At 38.3% G+C, this 13,935-nt stretch overlaps 1 protein-coding gene and 1 pseudogene across 1 annotated transcript in view; one reads left to right on the top strand and one right to left on the bottom strand.

Moving 5' to 3' along the window:
• Window positions 1-13,935, top strand: part of cntfr (ciliary neurotrophic factor receptor) — a 667,317-nt gene that overhangs the window by 263,982 nt on the left and 389,400 nt on the right. The window lies entirely within an intron of this gene.
• LOC129409075 (5S ribosomal RNA) lies at window positions 9,366-9,483 on the bottom strand (annotated as a pseudogene).

Below are 13,935 nucleotides of genomic sequence, written 5' to 3' on the forward strand. Positions count from 1 at the left end.
GTGTGACATAAAACTTATCTATTTCCAACAAGAACGTTTTGGAGTATGGTTTTAACTTTCTGTTTCCATGGAATCATGCAGCTGACTTTCCACCTCCAGAAAGTTACATTACACACTTTAATATTAACGTTCAGACTGCAGGGTTTAATGCTCAATTTGGAGTTTCTTTGTGAAATCCGATTTTTTGGCGAGGTCGTTCACATTTCCAATTAAATGCGACTTGTACGTGATCTCCAGTGTGAACTTTAAAAGCCCTTAAAGTATCCTGTATGCGCATTGGAGGACACGACGATGTCTCACATACAGCGAGTGTGCTCAGTGTTTATGGAAGTTGCCTAAATGCTGGGCTTGTCTCCCAAAATGCGGTCCATTTTTCCGTAGAATGGACAGGTTACACGTCCAGGACCACTTTGTTTGTTTGAGTCTTTCGCCTCCTTGTTTTTGGCTCAGAGGATCTTTATTTTTTGTTGACAGTGGCGCCAGGACTGCCAGTAGCCACACTCGGCCATTTCTTTGGAAATCATTTTAAAAAAACACCCAGTTCCCTCCAAACCCCCTCCAATTTGGCCTGAATACAGCGATCCCTCCAAATATTAATGAACTCGCTAACCTCGTTTTCCCTCTATTGACGAAACTCCGAGCCCGATGTGTAGGTGGGATGAATGTGACCTGGCCGGTGAGATTGAAGTTGCATGTCAAAAGATCAGATATGTATCGGTTTCAGGAGCACATATCCAAGTCGCCCGAGTCGCATTTGAAAAAATCTAAACTGTGTCATTCAAACTAAAAAAATCAGATACTGGTCAAAAAATCGGATTTGGGTCACTTCAGGCTGCAGTCTGAACATAGCCTTATATAAATTCTAATATACAATAGACAAATCAAATACATTCTAAAAAAAAATATTCTGGAAAGGTCAACTTTTAACTCAATTACAGTAAATGGTTGCACTTTTATACAGCGCTTTTCCACCTTCAAGTCACTCAAAGCTCTTTATATCATCGAACCACTCATCCATTCACACATGCATTCACACATCATTGCACGCAGACACTGGGGGCAAGGGGGGTCAAGTGTCTTGCCTAAGGACACAATGACAGTATACATCAGTGCGAGCTAGAATCGCAATGTCTGATGTTTATGTCGACAGCGGGATTCGAACCGGCAACCTTCGGATCAGTGGACAAACACGACCAAATGAGCTTCTGTCACCACCTTTTCATTTTTAAGAATCGATTGCTGCTAAAATGAATCTAAAGTTTCAATTCTGGTTTTAAAATTGATCACTATGGTAACGGCCTGTTTATTTATTTATGTATTATTATATATTTTTGACACCCCTACTGTTTGCATGCTTGTCCAAAATGTGCAAATGTGCTTACTTTAAATGTACTTACAATACTTGTCGCAATCTTCCATCTTTTTCGCATCCATTTGTACTCAGCTTGTCACGGCTTCCAAACATTTCCCCACATCGCCAAAATTTCAACCCATAACAGACGATTCCTTTTTACATTTTCTGCTTTGTGCAACTTCAAGCCCCCCACCATTTCCGTGTTTGACAGCCCAGCACATTGGCCCGCTTGTCCAAACCCGGGTCAGTGTTTGTGCTCGCCGATGGAAACCGTAAACAAAAGCTCGCCGATTTTCCGTGGCTGTTTGTCTTCCCCCAGCTGTTACGTTTAGTGGTTTATTTTTGCCTTTCCGAATGACCACAGGCCTTCCAAAGCGCCGTTGATGGGATGTTTCTCCGCATAAGTCATTTAGATGCAACCTGGGCCCGGGCCGATCCTGCATAATGTATTGCAAAGCTAATAAACAATGAAAGGGCAAGGGGGGAGGCGAGCGCGTGAAGGTTGAGGGTTGGCGGGATGCTAATGCTCATGTCAAGGCCTCAGTTGCGATCCGACCGGCCTTGTGTGGTGTGTGTGCATGTGTGTGTGCATGTGTGTGTGTGTGTCAAAGCAGTGGACGTTAGCGGCTCGGTACCAAAGATTGAAATTTGATTCTATCCGTAGACAAAGTTTATAGATGCGGAGTATGAAAAATAATTAGTCTCATCAGATTTTAAATTTTAAATGCCGTTGGATTTCTCACTTTGAATGTTTTAACTTGGAAAAAACATGTTTGAATTATTTTTATTCTGAATTGTACTTGCTGAAATTTTAAGTGTCTTAAATTCAAAATAAAAGTAATAATAAATCACCTTTTAAATTCAAAGTATGTCCAAGTAATTTCATCGTATCATCATAGAAGATAATTTGTTCCATCAGATTTAAAATTTTAAATACCGCTAAAAGAAAAAAGAACTGAAATATTTTTATTCAGAATTTTAGTTGCTGAAATTTTAAGTATACTTTTTCAATATGTTTAAAAAATAATAATAATAATTTAAAAAAAAGTCACAAATATTTTCAAGCCGTCAAATTCAACTGTGTAAAATTCGCAGGAAAAATTCAAGATGCCAAGGCAGAAGCAATCGATACAAAGTGATCCCATTTAATTTCGTAACAAGCAGAAAAATGGTGTAGTGAAGCGATTTGATTGGTCAGATTTGGCCTCAGCAAAAACCTCAAACCCCGCCCACAGATGAGAACAGCCAATAGGAAACAGCCTCTGTCCTCTTCACTCACACAGGATCGATTGCTTCTGCTTTGGCATCTTGGATCTTTGTTGTAAAATTTTTCACGGCAAATTTTTACACCCTGAATTTTTACTTTTGAATTTGACAGCTTGAATATATTCGTGCTGAATATTTAAAAAGTGATTTATTTATTTATTTTTTTGAAATGTATTGCAAAAGTATACTTAAAATGTCAACAACTAAAAGTCAGAATAAAAATAATTCATTTCTTTTTTTTCTTTAAGCTGTATTTAAAATTCAAAATCTGATGGAACAAATTGTCTTCCATACGGAGGGAATTACTTGGACATAGTTCATATATTACAGTATAAAAACAGCAAAAGAGAACAAAAAGTACAGGGTATTAACATTCAAATTGCAACATAATTAAAGTATAAAAATAGTAAAAAAAAAAAAAAAAAAAGCATAAAAATAAATAAATAAATACAATTAAGTTGAATAAAATTTTTTATTGTTTATAAAGTGCAGGCTAAAAATAAATTAAAAATAAAATTAACAATGCATATGTTTGTTAAAGTACAAATAAACAGGTATTTGCATGTACAGATATTCTGTTACCGGCTCCATATTTTAAAGGTCACTTTTGTATTCACGGTGCATTGTCTTTTTGGGTTTAGTTTAACTTAATTCGCTAAATGGATGCTACTGTTTGCCCATTGTAACATCAAATCTAAACAATCTAATTACTGCGCCAATTACTACGCCAATACACTAAGCTAAACATTACTACTTTCTGTATTTTCTTTCTCCTAACAAGGCTGTGGTATTACTTATGTATGTACGCTTAAGTGGTTGCCAATATTCATCTCTGAACTTTGGTTGCCATCACTAACTCGCCCATTGAAAATCCATTAGGGTCAACGTTCCATCTACGACCAGCCTTTAAAACGCATCATTCCTATTGTTTACATACACTTAAGGGCTTATTGACTCGACTCAGACTTGAATCGAAACGCATCCTAGGTGTTCCTTTCTTTTCTATTTTTGCTCTTTGATTGAATCCTAATCTCCTTTCTTCGCATGAGTAATGACCCGTATGAAAATGGCCACTTATTTGAAATGACGCACTCACTTGGCCAACGCTTGCAATAAATAAATACATTCGTCAATGAGTGTAATCTTGTGTCGGACAGCTCCTAACAATTTCCAGAACATAATAAGAATTCTGATGATTGCCGCTGAAGCAGAAGGAAATTAAACTATATAATTTCACCTTCAGGTACTATTGACTGCGGTGTGTGCCTCGGAGAAATCTCAGTCGCGGTCGGTGCACAGTTTAACCCGGGTTAGGATGCGCGTTGTCGGTGGCCGGAGGCAATCTCGCTGCAGCGGGTGGAGTGTCAGTGCCTTGCTCAAGGGCATGTTTGGAAGGGCTTACGGGGATGAGTTTAGTCATTTCAACAAGCTCCATAAATCAAAGCCATTCCTTCCTAAGAAATTCAATTCACTAATAATGGCCCACGTTGAGCAGTATAGATTGTGTACTGTTATATTCAATACTGTACTCTATTATCGCTTTCATACTTTGCTACAAGGCCGGGGTCCAGATCTATGGGAGCTATTTGAAATTACTTTTTCTTTCAGAATAGCCACATTTCCATTTTTATTTCCCCTGTAAATTTGTGGGACTAAGACTGTCAAGAGCTTTGGGCAAATGAAATGCAACACTATATAAAATATGTCATAATAAAACACCAGTGTATCTGCAGGTTTAGGCAGTGTTTAGCATACTGGCGTTATCACCGCATCAAAATTGGGACTAAACCTGGACCACACCAAGTCTAAGTGAGGATTAAACAGGGCCAAACCACGAAAAGTTCCTCATCACTGGCTTACTCAGAGTCATACTTCTGTTGAGTCATGCAGGTCTGAGTAATCCTGAATTGTGGGTTTCAGATGACATCACAGCAATCTATAGGCCAATTATGTTTAACAGGAGATGATAGAGATAGGGTGAGGAGCTCAGTCACACAGGAGGAGCTCGGAGCTGCTCCTCCATGTCTAGAGGAGCAGCTGAGGTGGCTCGGGCGTCTGGTCTGGATGCCTCCTGGGCGTCTTCCTCAGAAAATGTTCCGGGTATGTCCCACCGTAAAGAGGGCCCAGGGAAGACCCAGGACACGCTGGAGGGACTATGTCTCTCAACTGGACTGGGAACGCCTCGGGATCCCCCTGGAGGAAGTGCCTGGGGTGAAGGAAGTAGTGAGAGTCCCTGCTTAGATCGCTGCGACCCGACTGCTGTGACCCGGCCCCAGATAAACAGAAGAAAATGGATGGATATTTAACAGAGATGTGGAGGGTAATTCAGTGAGTTCATGGGTCCAGTCAAGAATAAAAATGATCAGGTTCAACATTTGTGTGTTTAACCTTTGGATATTTCATGATAAGGTACAAAAAACAAACCAAAAAAAACAAAAACTGTCTCTTGCCTCCCATCTGAGAAATCACCAATTGTCCTGCATCTGCGACTTGAGAAAATCTTCATTTTCACCTACCCCCTATATCAGAGGTGTCCAAATTTTTTCATCAATGGCCACATATCTAAACACAGACGAAGCAGAGGGCCGATCGAGGGCCGTAGACTGGTGCTCAGTACAGTGAATAATTCAAATATGTGCATGTTTAATACGTCAAAATGAGCCATCAGTCTTTATTCATGCTAAAATCCTTGAAACCACACACTAAATATTAAATATTAGCTTTATCATGGTAGATAAAAAAAAAAAAAAACTTGCAGCAAAAAGTTTATTTTGAATTGTTGCAAGGTAATTTGGGCCAATTCTCCTGGAAGCCTGAGGGCCATGAAAAATTTGCCATAGCTTGGACATGCCTGCCCTATATCCACCAACTCGACTATCGACTAACCGACTATAAAAAAAAACAACAAAAAAAAAAACAATAAACATTACTTCTGAGCCCAACGATGTTACACAGATGTTTCCAACCATAAAAATAAAAAGCTGAAAATGTACTACTTGGCTGAAAATTTAATATCAAGAGACTGAGCTTCTCAATTCCTCAGTTTTGAACAGGAACTCTTTTTTAGATCAATATTACAGTTTGCAAAGTAAAAAATCGACACATATTTCAGTTTAATACTCAAGAAAGCGTAACATATCTTCTGTAAAGGCACAAACAGAACTAGTTCATTTTGAATGTTTTGCAGTGGTCCAAAGTTTTTCCTCACTTCCCTTATGCATTCCGAGTTTTTTACAGTTCTCAGAGACCAGAGTTTTGACGGTAAAACTAACAACAACTAACATGCTGACGCACACTTCCTGATTACTGGACGGTTTCTAATTAGATACAGATAACTTATTTTGACCTGGAGTGCTGTTTATACGGTGTATTTGTACTGTCAAATCTCAAATACTCCTCTCAGATACATGGTACAGGGCCTTTCGTATAATGTATAAATATGTTCATTATCAATTTCCAAAGAAGTCTACAGTCCTTCTCTTGAATCTCCTCCCAGACTGGTGCATAGTTAATGACAGTGTGAGATAAGGCCGTCTTTATGCAGGTCTCAAGTGTTGCATTCAGTTTTGTATTCACATGTCACCACCGCGGGCTTACTCACCACAGCCTCTCCTCCGGGAACTTTTCTGTGCACTGAGAGAGAGGAAACACTGTCACCGGGCCAGGAAATAAAGTCAAATGCAAACACGAGGACGAGATGGATAAAGTAAAGAGAAGAGTCAATGGAACAGGAAAAGATGGGATTAATATTAGTATTTAATATGATTATTATCTTAATTATCTTCTTTAAATTCATGTACCCCATCAGTCAGAAGTTTAGACTCACCTTCTCACTCAATGTTTTTTTTTTTTTTCGTTTACTTTCTTTTGATACTTGAATTTGATATACAGGAAAAAAAAAGTTTAATAATGTTGTAAATATATTTCATATTTTTTGCTTGGTCTTTACTAAATAATTCCATATATCTTGCTTCATATATTTGATGTGTTCTGTATGTATCTGAAATATAGAAAGTAGTAAAAACAAACAAACAAAAAAGATATTGAATAAGAAGGTGAGTCCAAACTTTTGACTGATGGTGTATGCGTGTAATGAAACAGTATAAACTGTGCAGGAGAAATCCAAATTTTTACCTGTGACACAACAATTTTGGCAAAACATTTTTGACCATTTTGAATCAATGGATCAAAAAAAAAAAAAAAAATAAAGTGCGAATGAAACAAAATGCAGTTGCTGATGTTATCACCACATTAAGTTAAAGCGGGTACAGCAGACATGTCAGACTCAGGCCTGGGGGCCAAATTTGGCCCGCAAAATCATATAAAATATGTATTGGAGCTGCAGATAGACTATAGAGACATTATTTATTTAAAATGTTGTTATTATTTTATATTATGCTTGTTCTGGATTCAATGCTTAAGCAAAACTATTATTAAACATTTATTTTAAAAGAAAAAAGAAAAAGTTTAACATTACATATCTTAAAAGAAGATTAAAAATGCAGATGTTGTGAAATTTTTCAATAAATATTTAGTTTGGCCCATGACTTAAGTCCCAGTTTTTAATTTTGGCTTCTGTGAATTGGAGTTTGATACCCCTGCAGTAGAGCATTTGGATACCACAGGTGATGCACATCTCTACCATGTCTGTATTTGATGAGGAGCCAACAATATAAAACAATTTCACATGGTTAAAAGCTCGAAAAAAGTAAATTTTGCAAAATATTTGTCCTTTAAAGGACCCATATTAGATTATTTTCTGATTCATGTTATAATGTTTTCTCCTCAAAAGCATAACTGGAGTTGTGTTTTGTTTCATTCATTGCCAATCTCTACTGAAGTAAAGGTAAAAGGAGCTGTTAGCTTGAAAACTATCACTACATGACATCACAAGGTGGAACAGAGCATTTTGATCTTTGGAGACGTAGACAAACAAATCAAGATTACTAAAACATGCATGAATGAAACAAAACGCAACTCTGGGTATGTTTTTGATGAGGTAACAACATTCTAACATGGCCTAACACTCACAAGAGACAATTTTACGTAATATGGGACCTTTAACAGAGCGGATGTATCCAGTGCCTAGAGTGAACAAAAACACTTTCGCACTTTTGCAAAATGACAAAGTCTTGCAGTCAGATTTGTATATCTCGCGTCATCACCCCTCTTACTCACTGGTGTCTCATCCTCACTACAGCTCCTCTGGGAAGTCGTCTCTCTCTGTTTAAATAAGTCATGTTGTCATCCGGAGAGGCAGGGGCGGCAGGGTGAGATCACACAGGGAGCAAGAGGACAGCCATCTTGGAGAAGTGACAGAAAAAGAGAGGAGGAGGAAGAGGGAAAACATAGTAGCAGATAGCAGGAATGTGTACAGGTTACGGGCAAAGGTAGGTAGTACTTGAGGATGGGAGTATCAGTATCAAAAGTACAAATATGAGGATTGGTAGTGTTATGCAAATATCTACACTACAGTAAATAACATATACTAGTTATGTTAGGGCCATTTCTTTGTTTTCTTTGTCAGAATCTCTCCACCAGCAGCGTACTGGACAGATTTATCTATACCAGGTGTCTTATTTGTCCTTTATTGAAATGCCTGTATTCATAAGTTGAGTATCAGTATTGGAAAATTATCCTCAAAAGTAGTCCAACGAGGTTCATTTGGTATTCCTATCAATTTATGTTATTAGGTTCTTTTTTCAGATCAAGAGTGAAGACCAAAAGACAAACTCGTCTGAAAAAAGAACCTAATGACATATATACATTTACATATTTAACAACTTAAAGAAATTGCACTTATATTACGTGAAATTGTGAACTTTAAGTGTTATGACTCATCCAAAACATACGTTGAGTTGTGTTTTGTTTCATCCACACATGTTTGAGTCACCCGTATGCCTGAAGTCACCCAAACTATTCTAGTGAAGGCGTATGGAGTTTAAAAACACAGTCGAGCACTTCCTGTATTTCCACATGACATCACAAAGTGGAACAGAGTGTTTTCTGTTTGAGAGATACACTCAGCCTAAATATGAAGAATTTGTGTGTTCAACATGTGTGAATGGAACAAAACACAACTCCATTTAACAGAGATCAGAAAACAGCATAATATGGGCCCTTTAAACTTTTGCACTTTTGCACTGCACACATTCTCCTTGTTCCCTTTTTGAACAGCTAATGCATCAAAATGGTAACAGAAGAGTGTTATATGTCTGTATGTTTACACACATGCACTGTAAACATGAACGTTCAAAGTAATTAAACAGATTAAATTGCATATACTCAAAGTTTTAGAATTAGTCCTTCTAACTTAATTATATCAAGTTGCTGCAACATGTTCTTCTTTTTGAGTAATTTTAACTATTTTTTTTTTTATTAAAGGGAACTATTGTGTGTATGAGTGAGCGTAACTTAAAAACATGAGGTACAACTTAGTAGAATTAAGTAATAAATAAACAAAAAAGATGTAATGTGTAAGTAAGTAAGTCTTTATTTATATAGCGCTTTTCACAGACATATGTCACAAAGACACTTTACAGAGCATTTTATAGATTCATTATTCTTTTTCACCACACCCGGTGGTGGTAAGATACTATTGTAGCCACAGCTGCCCTGGGACATACTGGCTGCCATGCCAATCGGCGCCATAGATCCCTTTGACCACCACCATCACTCTCGCCACTTTCATACTAGGTGAAGTGTCTTGCCTAAGGACACAATAAGAGTTTTTGTGACTGGCGCCCCACTGTTGCACCTGATTTTCCCAGTGGTCTCCCATCCAAGTACTAACCAGGCCTGGACTTGCTTAGCTTCTGAGATCTGACAGGATCAGGCTTTGACAAGCCAGTATGGCCACATATTATTAAACTAGACTAGACTAGTAAAATCTCCCTCCTACGGTGTGTATAATCTAATATATGTATAATATCATGTGTTTGTTGTATAATATATGTGTCCTATAATGTGTGTAGATACAGATGGATGTACTGGATTGTGTGCACAATGTGTGTACAAAATCATGAACTATATACAAAACTGAAAATTAATAAAATGATTCTATAGTAGTTTGAAAACTCTGCATGTTATCAAAAGGTACAAGTAGCAAACCATCCAAACTTTTGAATTATGGAAGATAAGTTAAGTTAAAATAATTGAGGTAATCGATTGCCTCAATTATTCTGAGTTTAGTAACTTATTTGGGTTTACAGTGCATAATGAGACGACGTTGTGCTTCATTCATCCAGGAGTGCTTCAATATGGAGAAGGTTTCATTGGTATAGTCTATGTGTTGTGGTTTCTTGGTTTATCCTTTGTATTGTTCATTGCCATTTTGTGTTACAGTAAATAAATAATGTAAATACACTACATTACTCTATTTTTATGCTGGAGTCTTGCCCTTGGGATCAGCCAGTTGTTTACACAAACATGTAACTCAAGATACATTTGTAGACCTTGCTATGGATTGAAAAAGTCTGTAAATGGCAAATATTGGCCCAAAAAGCCCATAATGGAAAAAAAAAAAAAAAAAAAACATACACTGAAAGAACATAATGTAATGACTAAGCGGCAGTATTAGTTTTTTGTGCATTTTACTTTCATACAATATTTAGTATTCAAGTTTGATGGCCTATTCCAACAATTCTGACATCAAATCAAATTCTTAACCCAGATATTATGTATGTTGGTTAGTTGCTGTCTCTTTATATAATACTTTCACTTTCAGCCATTTTTTTCCCCTCTATTTTTGTTTCTTTTCTACATTCAGTACAAAGTCAACTGGATTTTACTAACCAGCGTAATTTAGATCATACATCTATTTGAAGAATAGAACCAACACAACACTAACTTAAGTACACATTTTGTCTACCTATCCACCTACCTCGAGCTGTTGAGATAATGGATGACTTTTCTCTCTTGCTGTCGGACGCACACACACGCACACCCACTCGGAGTCCTGAGCTAACATAATGACATCAGTGTACAGTCAGCAGCAGCAGCGGTGACTAAGTGAGCACCTCTACGCTATAGTGCTGTCCTAGCATCCGACGCGTGTACACTGTCAGCAGGTTAGCGTGCATTATGGGTCAGTGTGCCGGAGGTGCACGAGGATCCACAACTTTAGATGTCACCCTGTTTGGGGCCGAGGACAGTGATGTGACATTGTGCAGACAGAACGTAGGGATAATTGAAGCCACTTCTATAAGCACTCACACCAGTCAAAAAAGGTAATATAGTTATAATCAATGCAATATTCATCTAAAGTTTAAACTTACTGAAAGAAAAAAAGCCTGCTGGCGTCCACTGCATTGCCCAATAGACTCACGCTTACGTCACAAACCAGGGAAACATTTTGAAGCATGCAATGACAACTTCCGGCGGGTTCTGTTCGCGGTAATAAGTCTGACAAAATCTAAGAAAAATTTGAAAATGGCACAGTTTTCTTCATCTCCATGTCATTGTAGTGTTCTGTTTTGTTCGGCTAATCAACAATTACAACAATACCTCAGTTTTCACCATTTTAATAACAAATACATAATACATAATGTATAATTTAATAATTTATAATGCATTAATTTCAATTTGCTGGCAAATAATCCTTAAACTTTGAAAACTTTGGCAGGTTGTGAAGGCCACTGGTAAAGGTTGCTGAATCCATGGTTTTATTATGCTTTTTATCACAGTCGGTCGGCGAGCCCAGTGTAGGTAACATGTTTCCAAATGTCCTCCTGGTTTGTCACATGAATAGAGCCTCTTGGAGCTGACATCACCGTAAACATCATCATTAACAAATGGTAAATGGTGACATTTTTATATAACACTTTTCCACCTTCAAGGCGAAGTGCTTTACATCAATGAACCACTCACCCATTCACACACACATTCATACACCAGTGTACAGACACTGGGGGCGAGGTGGGTTAAATGTCTTGCCCAAGGACATAACAACAGCATTCACGTATGGAAGGCAGAATCGCACCGCCAACCTGAGGGTCAGTGGACTCATTCTCTAGCGACTGAGCTACTGTCGCCCAAAGCAGCATTTGTTTCATTAGGTTTGGCTCCATGCTGTCTTCAAATTAAACCAAAAAGGACCAATGCTGTGAACCCCTGAGATGTCGTGCTGTATAACTCCTTCTTTTAAACAAAGCATTTTAAAGCCACAAATATTTAATTTATTAGGCAAATATTACCTAAATTATTTCCATGGAAATGCTGTTCCCTTGGCTATATTATTTTCGCCAGACTGGCGCCACCTAGTGCCTCTGCTCAATTTCATTTCTCTCCAGCAACTAGGTCAGGAATCAAAATACACTAGACGGTTCGCAAAAACCCCGGAAGTGCAAGTTCGGGCACCAGCCAATCAGCAAAAAGCTATCCATTTCTGTGTTGTATGTGATTTAAAACCGGAAAAAAGAATGTCTGGTATCAAGGGGAAAGACATTATTGCCCTTCTTCCTACGGGATTTGGGAAAAGCTTAATATATCAGTTAGCCCAGTTAGCGGCGCATTACATGCATCACGACCAAATAGCCACGATTGGTTAAAAAAAAAAAGTACCCTCTACCATCGAGCAAACGAATTCTAACTGCGAGATCTGACGTTTTTTACGAAGTGAAACCGGCTGATGAATCAGGCTAATCGTTGGGACCCATATCACGTTATTTTCTGATCAATGTTATAACGTTGTTTCCTCTTCAAAAACCTTAAAATTCCTAGAGTTGTCTTTTGTTTTATTTGCGCATGTTTAACACACAAATCCTCAATCCTGGAATTACCTATCTCCACTGAACCAAAGGTAAAAGATATCAACTTGAAAACTACCGCCCCGTGACTACACAAAGAGGAACTGAGAATTTTGAGCTTTGAAGATATGGACGGAATAATAATGCAGGATTATGTTCAAATGCAACAAAACACAACTTCAGGTATGCTTTTGTGAGCTTCATACCATTAAAACTCACAAAAGGACTTTTAATTATATATTGATTTTGGGTTTTGTTTTGTCTCGGGCCAATTTGACCTACTTTTGATTTGCACAAACTTCCTCGGAACCTATCTACAGACGCTGTCCTGTACTTCTAACGCCCTGATATAGTAAACCAAGCATGTTTACTTGGTTAGCGAGTTTAGCGGACCACCCAGCTCCGTGCATGTTTGGCCCACAGTGTAAATTAGCATAAACACTACTTAGGTGCACTTATCTCTGTCCCGGCTGTTTGTACGCACCGCGGAGCAGACTCAGCCCCAGATTTCATCCTTCCACCGCCAACCGGGCCACCCATCGAAAATCCAGAGACCTCAGGGAAAGCCCAAGGACGCAAAACTCCGCAAATAGTCCCCTGCGGTGAGGTGAGGACTCTATTAAACCAGTGTCCCCGGTTGGAAAACTGTAGGAATCATATGTGTGCAGCTACTGTGTTGTATTTACTGAAGACGCTCAGCAAACAGGCTGGGTAAATATGTGATTTTTATTTTTTTTTTCTTCGGTTTTCAGACTGGAAAGTGAACGCGCTCAAATACACAGAGCGGAGTCCAGGAGAAGTCATGTTTGTCCAGTATGGTCAGGCCTCTTCATGCCTCCCCCGGATTACTTTCAGTTTCATTCCAACTGCAATGTTTTTATTATGTTTATTTTGAAGGGCTTATAAGAGGCTGCCCTGGGAATGTACTAGAATGGTTTCTTTTTTTGAGTAGGAAAACTCAATATTGCTGTTATGACACATACCTGGAGCCTGGACTAACACGGATAAGGAGGGAAAATCGTACATTTAAACGTGAACTATGTAATATTTGCGGTGGAATTTCTGCTACCTGCTCGTTTCTACGGAAATGTTATTCCCGAGAACATGGGTCTCCAACCAGTAGCTCTCCAACCTCCTTCGAAGTAGCTCACCAAAGCATTTCTGAATTATACATATTGTGCTGAATGACTCAAATTAAACAAACTACCATTGTAAACGTAACTTTGTGCACTAATAAAATGAATAAATCCTGTAAATGTTTTATGTTTTATAGGCATCTAACTGTTCCCCATGTAAGGCTTTCCTATGCTCAATTTCTTGTGACTGCAAAAATTTAGAAGCTCTTTGGATTGTTTTTTGTAAAGGTGGTTCCCCAGAAGAAAAACGTTGGAGACCTCTGTCCTGTAATGTAGAAAGTATCACACTGAACTTCTCGATCTCCGTGAAAACAAACCAGGCCAAGTTACAGATCAGATTTGTGGCGAGGCAGCCCCGCTCACCCGCCTGATTTGTCAGCTGGTTTCACTTCATGGAAACTGTCTGACCTCGCAGCATTAGGATTCATTCGCT

This window comes from Boleophthalmus pectinirostris, unplaced genomic scaffold, assembly GCF_026225935.1.
Source record: "Boleophthalmus pectinirostris isolate CB_2022bp ecotype Guang Dong unplaced genomic scaffold, ASM2622593v1 HiC_scaffold_18, whole genome shotgun sequence".
NCBI classification, from domain to species: Eukaryota; Metazoa; Chordata; class Actinopteri; order Gobiiformes; family Gobiidae; genus Boleophthalmus; species Boleophthalmus pectinirostris.